This window comes from Gymnoscopelus braueri, assembly GCF_963280865.1.
Source record: "Gymnoscopelus braueri genome assembly, chromosome: 16".
Classification (NCBI taxonomy): Eukaryota; Metazoa; Chordata; class Actinopteri; order Myctophiformes; family Myctophidae; genus Gymnoscopelus; species Gymnoscopelus braueri.
Window position 1 is genome coordinate 50,497,707 of NC_137616.1, and position 11,903 is coordinate 50,509,609.

At 39.0% G+C, this 11,903-nt stretch overlaps 1 protein-coding gene across 5 annotated transcripts in view; it reads left to right on the top strand.

Moving 5' to 3' along the window:
• LOC308102749 (uncharacterized protein) overlaps positions 1–11,903 on the top strand; it is a 48,252-nt gene that overhangs the window by 9,411 nt on the left and 26,938 nt on the right. For 4 of the 5 annotated variants that reach the window (XM_080452600.1, XM_080452603.1, XM_080452602.1 and 1 more), the window contains one exon: positions 5,538–5,599. The exons of the other annotated variant lie outside the window; for it this stretch is intronic. The gene's annotated coding sequence lies outside the window, so the exon portion shown is untranslated. The remainder of the gene's footprint in view (positions 1–5,537; positions 5,600–11,903) is intronic. 5 annotated transcript variants of the gene reach the window in all.

Consider the following 11,903-nt stretch of genomic DNA (forward strand, 5'->3'; position numbering starts at 1 on the left):
CTTAAAGTAGGCCTACCAAAAGTAAAAGTACTAAAATGTTGGAAAATAACAGATCTACAAGCTCACAGCACGTCGCGATGCGACGTGCTGTGAGCTTGTAGATCGGCTATTTTCAAATAGCCTATATAAAATGGGGCTGAAGTGGTTAATGTATGTTTTATAATTTAATAATTTATTTATCTGCAAATTAACTAGTAACTAGAGTTTTCAAATCATTGTAGTGGAGTAAAAGTACAATATTTGCCTCTGAGATGTAGTGGAGTGGAAGTAAAAGTATGGACAATTGGAAATACTCCAGTAAAGTGAATGTACCTCAAAATTGTACTTAAGTACGGTACTTGAGTAAATGTACTTAGTTACTTTACACCACTGGTTAGTGGACAGAGTCATACATGGCTCTATAAAGTAATAGTTATTCTGACAGGATACCAACAGGTGAGACCATGGCTTTCCTACTACTGTGAGTTGTAAATAGACCTGCAGAGTGAGAAAATGTCCTTTTGGCTGAAGGCTCATATGAGTTATAACTATAATCACAGGGGAAACAGTGTAGTATTCTCATAAATGCTATTACATTCCTCCCTTTGATTCAAATAGAATCATAGACCAAGAGATATGAAATACTAGACTGTAATGAGATATTACTGCAATTATTTACACTCTAGACTCAGGGCGCATTAATGTCTGAACGGGCCCTAGGCAAAGGCCAATTTTCACAGCGCGTGTGCATTTTTTCCGTGCGTGTGTGTGCGCGCGCGAGTTACGAAAATGTGCGTTTTTAAACAGGTTTGTTACTTTTTTGGGTGTTTTTGTTACATTAATTCGATGTCACTTGTAAGCCAGCAATTCTTTTTTACATGAGCTCAAATATCATTGAGTCTCTTCTCTCCTCGTGGCTACAGTTCCAAGCTGTATGGCATTTGTCTTTTTCTCCTTGTTTGGGCACCGACAACTGTCCTCGCTTGGCCTCCCAAAAGGATCTGAAACAAGGGGCGTTTATGGTAGCCTGGAACCAGACGAATATGCCGTCGCATATGCTATTAGTCGGCCAGGCTAGGTTCACGGTGCTCCTCTCAACCAGTGCACCCATCACAGCTGTCACAGGGGATACAGGATAGGTGGGCACTAGGGACATCCGGGCACCTTGATGCAACATTGGCAATCCTGTTACAGTCACTGGTACCCATACGTCACTGCATATCCTTTGGTTTTCCATTACTGTAAAAACAAAAACAAAAAAACTCGTGCAAGTAATTGTGCTTCACATAGATTGGTCATTTTTTTCACTGTCACTTTTTGCACTTTTAAGTAAACTATTTTTGAATTTTAAGAGCCTCAATTAATTTATTTCAGTGTGCAAGCCTTTTTGGTGTTTATTGTTTATGTCTTACGTATAGAAACATCAAGCTATCACATTTATACTGTGTAAAGTTTGAAGAAGCACCATTTAGGAAGAGTCAGCAAATCCACCATCAACCCCTGAGAACTCAGGGTCCTGTTTAGCTGTTAAAGTGGAGTGTAGCCGTCATAGTTGTTGACAATATGGGAATTTTATTAGAAATCATTATATGTTGAACAGCTCACTTAAGGATATAGGCTTAACATTATATTATCACTAGATATGCCTAAAGAAGGAATATGATAGAGGAAACAGTTTGTATTGAATGGTTGAACAGACTGCTGAGGCACACTCGAACACTAGCAACAGGAAGAGGCTTTTTGTGGTTTTACATCCTGTATGTGAGCTGCACACGCTATCTGACATACAATCTATATTTATGACTGATTAGTGAGAGAACCTGTTCACAAAGTATCCATATTTTGAGAGATTAGAGGTTACATGCACACATGTAAGCGTCAATCATTAGATTCTCTCATTTATTTAACATGATGTTATTAATAATTTAATTTACTCATTATATGTAAATGCTGATAATATACAGTATAATAGCTTTTAACTGAATTATTATGCTCACTTATAAGACACACAGAGTCATGGGGGGGGGGGGGCGGGGTCTTCCCCTCTGATAAACCACAAATCCTGTGTTGTCTAGACGTTTCTAGCAGACAGAAAAATAAATAATGAACTGAAATCTCAGCCTGTTGTACTGGGAGCTGACCAGTACAACCCTGACTGGGTCATACCAAAGACTCCGCTCCCCCCCCTCCCTGTTGCCACACACACACTCACACACACACACACACACACACACACACACTCACACACACACACACACACACACACACACACACACACACACACACACACACACACACACACACACACACACACACACACACACACATACACATACACATACACACACACACCTCCGCACGCACACTCATGTCTGGGAAAGTTCCATAAGACTGTATTCTCACGAGAGCATCGGCAGGCTTTTTCTCCTGCACCTCGTTCACATGGAAGGTAAAAAAAATGACTTTGTAAATTTCTCCATGTTGAGATGAAACATATTTGGTGTCAGATCTACTCTGTGGGTGACAGTTGGCTGCGCCGGTTGCTGGAAACTCCCTTCAACAGCCGATCTTCACCCTGAGTAGGTTTGTTATCTAAAACCACGGTGCAGAGGAGGGCACTACAATGACCCAAGCCGATCATCATAATAACTAAATTATTAATTATTTTGTTTAACCCCTATGCCTCGCGATGCGACGCATTGTGAGCTTGTAGATCTGCTATTTTCAAATGATTTTTATAGATTTTATACATTTGAAAACTTGTGAAATGGGACATTCTGCATAATGACTACTGTCTACTTTTAGTACTTTAAGTACATTTTGATACCAATACTTTTGTACTTTAACTCAAGTCAATTTTGAATTCTGGACTTTTACTTGTAACAAAGTAGTTCTAAATTGCAGTATTGATACTTTTACTTAAGTAAAAAAAGGTGAGTACTTTTTCCACCACTGCTAAATAGGAGAAATAGATTCAAGTTATTTAATGTCCACCAACACAACACTCCTTACAAAGAAATATGGAAACACACAGGACACTTCTGATCACCTGTAGGGGAGAAAACCCTTTCCTTTCTATGCATTATTTTGGGAAATTCCACCTACGATCCTCTTTACTGTTTTTTCGTGAGCGACCACAATTTATTTTACATGAGCTCAAATGTCATTGAGTCTCTCTTCTCTCCTCGTGGCTACAGTTCCAAGCTGTTTGGCATTTGTCTTTTTCTCCTTGTTTGGGCACCGACAACTGTGCTTGCCAAGTCTCCTAAAAGAATCTATCTGAAACAAGGGGCATTTACGGTAGCCTGGAACCAGACGAATATGCCGTCGCATATGCTATTAGTCGGCCAGGCTAGGTTCACGGTGCTCCTCTCAACCAGTGCACCCATCACAGCTGTCACTGGGGATACAGGATAGGTGGGCACTAGGGACATCTTGATGCAACATTGGCCATCCTGTTACAGTCACTTGTACCCATACGTTAGTATATCCTTTGGTTTTCCATTACTGTAAAAAACAACTTGTGCAAGTAATTGTGCTTCACATAGATCGGTCACTTTTTTTTCACTATGTCACTTTTTGCACTTTTAAGTAAAGGACTATTTTTGAATTTAAAGAGCCTCAATTTTCATTTTTCAGTGTACACTCTACAGTGTACATTCTGCACGGCTAGAATGCGTGCAAACTAAGGCAGAGTTTTCTGTGGGTGTGGGTGGAAGTTGAGAAAAAGCCACATACACACACATATAGACACACTCACTTCTTGAACATTCACCTACGCACACAGACGATACACACGCTCATGTCTGGGGAAGTTCCATAAGACCATATTCACACGAGAGCACCGGCGGGCTTTTTCTCCTGCACATCGTTCACATGTTAAATATGGAAGAAAAACATTACTTTTTCTCTATTTCCAGATGAAACATATCTGGTGTCAGATGTTTGGAATTGGCATGAAACCTTCCTAGATTGTATTTATATTTTTATTTTTATTTTAAGTACACATTTGTAATCCCAACATAAACTGAGCAAATAAAAGGGAAACTTTTAAAATTCAAAAAACTTTATTTTTGCAGTACTAACTTCATAAGGACATCGGAATTCCACACGACAGCTGTAACACAACTGATACAAATTAACATACCGTAGGTAGAGAATGTAGCTGAATTGTGAATGTAGCTGAATTGTGAATGTAGCTGAATTGTGTAACTAAACTGAGGAGAAACGCAGAGTTGCTCCAAACAGTATGTAGGCTATATGATGAGAGTGGGTTGCGGCCATTTGGCACATGTGTACCACGCACTGTGCATATAGGGAACCACGGTGCAGAGGGGGCACCACAATGAGCCAAGACGATCATCATAATAACTAAATGATGAATTATTTTATTTAACCCTTAGTCCTCCTCTGTTGATTATAGTTTACTACAACATGAGACAAGGGGCTTGCACTGTCTATACTAGTTAAATCTCTCTCATATGCTAGGAGACATAGCACATTGTTGGTGACTCATTTTGTTTGTGTTTCCTACTGAGGTGTTGTTGAGGGCGTGAATTGCCCACTTGCCCACCCCAGTCATCTTTTATATAGCATTGAGCGATGAATCACTGATTAATTCATAGAGAAATGTGCATGCAGTTTGTGATGCCCAACAGTGGACATGTTTGGACTCCAAACAGCTGTTGTTGGGGGAAGGTGACTTGAGGAGAGACGTCAGGTTATAAAAAGATGAACAAGGAAGAGAGAAAGACCAACAGCAAAAAACATTAATATTGGCATGAAGTATTTCCGTCACCGATTATTTTATTGAATACAATTTGAGTCATCTGAAAAGTTTGAGTTTTGGTCTAGTTTTAGTCGACTAAATATCATAACATTATTGTCGACTAAATCTACAGTTGATTTTGTCAACCAAAATGTATGTTGGCGGTGCCTTGATGGCATCGTAATGGCTGATTTTACACTTGGTTGCATGCTGAAAATAGCCGATCTACAAGCTCACAACGCGCCACGCTGTGACGAGCATGTAGATCTGTTATTTTCGGACCACGACACCCGAGTGCAACCACACATGAAATGTCTTTTAGTTCTACTGGATCTCTTCTCCACTCGTCCCTCACTAACGTTTTAGTCTAGTTTTTATTTGTTGATGAAATTGTCAATACATTTAGTTTTAGTTTTAGTCATCATAGCTTAGTTTTTATTTAGTTTTCGTCAGTGAAAAAGAGTAGTTGACGAACATTTTCCGTCATAGTTTTAGTCGACAAAATACTTAAACAATTGGTTTTCAAACGTTTCCATGTCAAGGATGTAGCTGGGTTCCCCCTGGAACCCCCTCAAGGACCCCACTTAGCAGAACCACTCTTCATGTTGAATGAACTAATTGTGTGTGTGTGTGTGTGTGTGTGTGTGTGTGTGTGTGTGTGTGTGTGTGTGTGTGTGTGTGTGTGTGTGTGTGTGTGTGTGTGTGTGTGTGTGTGTGTGTGTGTGTGTGTGTGTGTGTGTGTGTGTGTGTGTGTGTGTGTGTGTGTGTGTGTGTGTGTGTGTGTGTGTAGGTCTCTGCTCTACCATGAGTGAGTGTGGCCTATAAACCCGGTCTGTCTGAACAACATAAGAGGTAAGATAAACACCATTAGAGACACTGGTGACTCAGTAGATGATGTGTTTCACGTTTAATTTGCCCCTTGAATGTGTTTTACCCATAACGTTAACAGAGCAGAGGGGAGACGGCAGACAGACAGGTAGTCCCATTTCAGAGGGGAGACGGCAGACAGACAGGTAGTCCCATTTCAGCAGTGGTGGAAAGTAACTAAGTACATATTGTAATGGATATTATTAACCCTACTTCAGTATAAAGGAAATAATTCCCACAAAGGGTAAAGTGGAATGAATCAATGTATTTATTATACAATAAACGAGAGCTCTCAGAGACTGTCTCATGCAGATGCAGCCTCCCAGTTGTTAGACATGTGTCTCCTTTATACACAACAAGAAGAGAACACAAATATCTGGAGGTGTGGTTAGTTGCAATGGTGGAATAAGTACCTAAATGTTTTACTTAAGTAAAAGTGTCAATACTACAATGAAGAAGTACTCTGTTACAAGTCAAAGTCCGGAATTCAAAACTTACATGAGTAAAAGTACAAAAGTGCTGGTATCAAAATGTACTTAAAGTAGGCCTACCAAAAGTAAAAGTACTAAAATGTTGGAAAATAACAGATCTACAAGCTCACAGCACGTCGCGATGCGACGTGCTGTGAGCTTGTAGATCGGCTATTTTCAAATAGCCTATATAAAATGGGGCTGAAGTGGTTAATGTATGTTTTATAATTTAATAATTTATTTATCTGCAAATTAACTAGTAACTAGAGTTTTCAAATAATTGTAGTGGAGTAAAAGTACAATATTTGCCTCTGAGATGTAGTGGAGTGGAAGTAAAAGTATGGACAATTGGAAATACTCCAGTAAAGTGAATGTACCTCAAAATTGTACTTAAGTACGGTACTTGGGTAAATGTACTTAGTTACTTTACACCACTGGTTAGTGGACAGAGTCATACATGGCTCTATAAAGTAATAGTTATTCTGACAGGATACCAACAGGTGAGACCATGGCTTTCCTACAACTGTGAGTTGTAAATAGACCTGCAGAGTGAGAAAATGTCCTTTTTGCTGAAGGCTCATATGAGTTATAACTATAATCACAGGGAGAACAGTGTAGTATTCTCATAAATGCTATTACATTCCTCCCTTTGATTCAAATAGAATCATAGACCAAGAGATATGAAATACTAGACTGTAATGAGATATTACTGCAATTATTTACACTCTAGACTCAGGGCGCATTAATGTCAGAACGGGCCCTAGGCAAAGGCCAATTTTCACAGCGCGTGTACGTGTGCGTGTGCAGTTTTCCGTGCGTGTGTGCGCACACGAGGCACGGATTTTTTTTTTTTTTAACCAGGTTTGTTACTTTTTTTGGGTGTTTTTGTTACATTAATTTGGTTCATTCGGTTAATTCTGTACTTCATGAAGTGTAGATTGTCGGAGATGTCTTCTTTTTCTTTTCTCTTCATCCCAAAAGTGGGATGAAGAGAAAAGAAAAAGGACATATAGGCATAGACATAGGCAGACAGGACATTGTCTGTGCTTAAACACACGGCCGTGTCTAGACTCCAACTGTGGGCCTCTGACCTCCAACCAGTATTGTTCAGAAGCCTAATATGTCATGTATATCCTAAATAGCAGTGGTGTAAAGTAACTAAGTACATTTACTCAAGTACTGTACTTAAGTACAATTTTGAGGTGTTTGCACTTTACTTGAGTAATTCCAGTTTTCAGTATGTTTACTTCTACTCCACTACATCTCAGAAGCAAATATTGTGCTTTTACTCCATTACAATTATTTGAAAAGTTTAGTTACTAGTTACTTTGTAGATTTTGATTATTATTACAAAACATACATTAACCACTTCAGCCCTATATGCATTTAGGCAATAGCAGATCTACAAGCCCATCTACAAGCTCAATAGCAGATCTACAAGCTCACAATGCGTCGCATCGCGACGCATTGTGAGCTTGTAGATCTGCTATTTTCAAAAGATTTTAGAAGATTTTATACATTTGAAAATTGTGAAATGGGACATTCTGCATAATGACTACTGTCTACTTTTAGTACTTTAAGTACATTTTGATACCAATACTTTTGTACTTTAACTCAAGTACATTTTGAATTCCGGACTTTTACTTGTAACAAAGTAGTTCTAAATTGCAATATTGATACTTCTACTTAAGTAAAAAAGGTGAGTACTTTTTCCACCACTGCTAAATAGGAGAAATAGATTCAAGTTATTTAATGTCCACCAACACAACACTCCTTACAAAGAAATATGGAAACACACAGGACACTTCTGATCACCTCTAGGGGCGAAAACCCTTTCCTTTCTATGCATTATTTTGGGAAATTCCACCTACGATCCTCTTTACTGTTTTTTCGTGAGCAACCACTTGTAAGCCAGCAATTTATTTTACATGAGCTCAAATATCATTGAGTCTCTTCTCTCCTCGTGGCTACAGTTCCAAGCTGTATGGCATTTGTCTTTTTCTCCTTGTTTGGGCACCGACAACTGGATCTGAAACGAGGGGCGATTTAGCCTGGAACCAGACGAATATGCCGTCGCATATGCTATTAGTCGGCCAGGCTAGGTTCACGGTGCTCCTCTCAACCAGTGCACCCATCACAGCTGTTACTGGGGATACAGGATAGGTGGGCACTAGGGACATCTTGATGCAACATTTGCCATCCTGTTACAGTCACTGGTACCCATTCGTCACTGCATCTCCTTTGGTTTTACATTACTGTAAAAAGAAAAAAAACTTGTGCAAGTAATTGTGCTTCACATAGATCGGTCACTTTTTTTTCTCTATGTCACTTTTTGCACTTTTAAGTAAAGGACTATTTTGGAATTTAAAGTGCCTCAATTTTCATTTTTCAGTGTACACTCTACAGTGTACACTCTACAGTGTACAGTCTAGCTGCGCACGGCTAGAATGCGTGCAAACTAAGGCAGAGTTTTCTGTGGGTGTGGGTGGCAGTTGAAAAAAAGCCACATACACACACATATAGACACACTCACTTCTCGAACATTCACCTACGCACACAGACGATACACACGCTCATGTCTGGGGAAGTTCCATAAGACCATATTCACACGAGAGCATCGGCGGGCTTTTTCTCCTGCACATCGTTCACATGTTAAGCATGGAAGAAAAACATGACTTTTTCTCTATTTCCAGATGAAACATATCTGGTGTCAGATGTTTGGAATTGGCATGAAACCTTCCTAGATTTTATTTATATTTGTATTTTTATTCTATTTTTATTTATATTTTTAAGTACACATTTGTAATCCCAACATAAACTGAGCGAATAAAAGGGAAACTTTTAAAATTCAAAAAACTTTATTTCTGAGTTAGTACTACAATAGACCTTTGTAGTACTTCATAAGGACATCGGAATTCCACTCGTCAGCTGTAACATAACTGATAAAAATTCACATACAGTAGGTAGAGAATGTAGCTGAATTGTGAATGTAGCTGAATTGTGTAACTAAACTTAGGAGAAACGCAGAGTTGTTCCAAACAGTATGTAGGCTATATGATGAGAGTTGTTTACGGCCATTTGGCACATATGTACCACGCACTGTGCATATAGGGCACCACGGTGCTGAGGGGAAACCACGGTGCAGAGGGGGCACCACAATGAGCCAAGACGATCATCATAATAACTAAATGATGAATTATTTTATTTAACCCTTATGCCTTGCTAAAACAAAGTTACGTTGGGAGTGTTAATTACAAGATTTGTATTTTGTAATGTAAACTGCAGTAAAATGTACACATTATTGAGTAATTTCAAAAACAGCTCAAATAATGTCATAACATAACATGTGCAAAAGCCCACGTCCTCCTCTGTTGAGTATAGTTTACTACAACATGAGACAAGGGGCTTGCACTGTCTATACTAGTTAAATCTCTCTCATATAGGAGACATAGCACATTGTTGGTGACTCATTTTGTTTGTGTTTCCTACTGAGGTGTTGTTGAGGGCGTGAATTGCCCACTTGCCCACCCCAGTCATCTTTTATATAGCATTGAGCGATTAATCACTGATTAATTCATAGAGAAATGTGCATGCAGTTTGTGATGCTCCAACAGTGGACATGTTTGGACTCCAAACAGCTGTTGTTGGGGGAAGGTGACTTGAGTAGAGACGTCAGGTTATAAAAAGATGAACAAGGAAGAGAGAAAGACCAACAGCAAAAAACATTAATATTGGCATGAAATATTTCCGTCACCGATTATTTTATTGAATACAATTTTAGTCATCTGAAATGTTTTAGTTTTAGTCTAGTTTTAGTTGATTAAATATCATAAGATTATAGTCGACTAAATCTACAGTTGATATTGTCAACTATAATGTATGTTGGCGGTGCCTTGATGGTGTCATAATGGCTGATTTTACACTTGGTTGCATGCTGAAAATCGCCGATCTACAAGCTCACGTTCGCTCCACGCTGCGACGCGTTGCAAGCTTGTATATCTGCTATTTTAGGAGCGTGACACCCGAGCGCAACCAAACATAAAATGACTTGTCTTTTAGTTCTACTGGATCTCTTCTCCACTAGAACCTCACTAACATTTTAGTATATTTTTTATTTGTTGATGAAATTGTCAATACATTTAGTTTTAGTTTTAGTCATAGTTTAGTTTTTATTTAGTTTTCGTCAGTGAAAAAGAGTAGTTGACAAAAATAAGTTTTAGTCGACAAACTGCTTAAACTATTGGTTCTCAATCAAGGACTTAGCTGGGTTCCCCCTGGAACCCCCCCAAGGACCCCACTTTGTGGAACCACTCTTCATGTAATGAATGAACTAATTGTGTGTGTGTGTGTGTGTGTGTGTGTGTGTGTGTGTGTGTGTGTGTGTGTGTGTGTGTGTGTGTGTGTGTGTGTGTGTGTGTGTGTGTGTGTGTGTGTGTGTGTGTGTGTGTGTGTGTGTGTGTGTGTGTGTGTGTGTGTGTGTGTATACAGTGTGTGCGTGTGTGTAGGTCTCTGCTCTACCATGAGTGAGTGTTCTCAGTGTAGTATTCTCATAAATGCTATTACAGTCCTCACTTTGATTCAAATAGAATCATAGACCAAGAGATGAGATATTACTACAATTATTTACACTCTAGACTCCAACAGTGGGCCTCTGAACTCCAACCAGTATTTTTCAGGAGCCTAATAGTTCTATGTACATCCTAAATAGCAGTGGTGTAAAGTAACTAAGTACATTTACTCAAGTACTGTACTTAAGTACAATTCTGAGGTGTTTGTACTTCCCTTAGTAATTTCAGTTTTCAGTATGTTTACTTCTACTCCACTACATCTCAGAGGCAAATATTGTACTTTTACTCCACTACAATTATTTGAATACTTTAGTTACTATTTACTTTGTAGATTTTGATTATTATTACAAAACATACATTAATGACTTCAGCCCTATATGTATTTAGGCCATTTGAAAATAGCAGATCTACAAGTTCACAATGCGTCACGATGCGACACATTGTGAGCTTGTAGATCTGCTATTTTCAAAATATTTTAATAGATTTGAAAACTTGTGAAATAGGACATTCTGCATAATGACTACTGTCTACTTTTAGTACTTTAAGTACATTTTGATACCAATACTCTTGTACTTTAACTCAAGTACATTTTGAATTCTGGACTTTTACTTGTAACAAAGTAGTTCTAAATTTCAGTATTGATACTTCTACTTGAGTAAAAAAGGTGAGTACTTTTTCCACCACTGCTAAATAGGAGAAATAGATTCAAGTTATTTAATGTCCACCAACACAACACTCCTTACAAAGAAATATGGAAACACACAGGACACTTCTGATCACCTGTAGGGGAGAAAACCCTTTCCTTTCTATGCATTATTTTGGGAAATTCCTCCTACGATCCTCTTTACTGTTTTTTCGTGAGCAAAAATAAGCCAGCAATTTTTTTTTACATGAGCTCAAATGTCATTGAGTCTCTCTTCTCTCCTCGTGGCTACAGTTCCAAGCTGTTTGGTATTTGTCTTTTTCTCCTTGTTTGGGCACCGACAACTGTGCTTGCTAAGTCTCCTAAAAGAATCTATCTGAAACAAGGGCCGTTTACGGTAGCCTGGAACCAGACGAATATGCCGTCGCATATGATATTAGTCGGTCAGGCTAGGTTCACGGTGCTCCTCTCAACCAGTGCACCCATCACAGCTGTTACAGGGGATACAGGATAGGTGGGCACTAGGGACATCCGGGCACCTTGATGCAACATTGGCCATCCTGTTACAGTCACTGGTACCCATACGTCACTGCATATCCTTTGGTTTT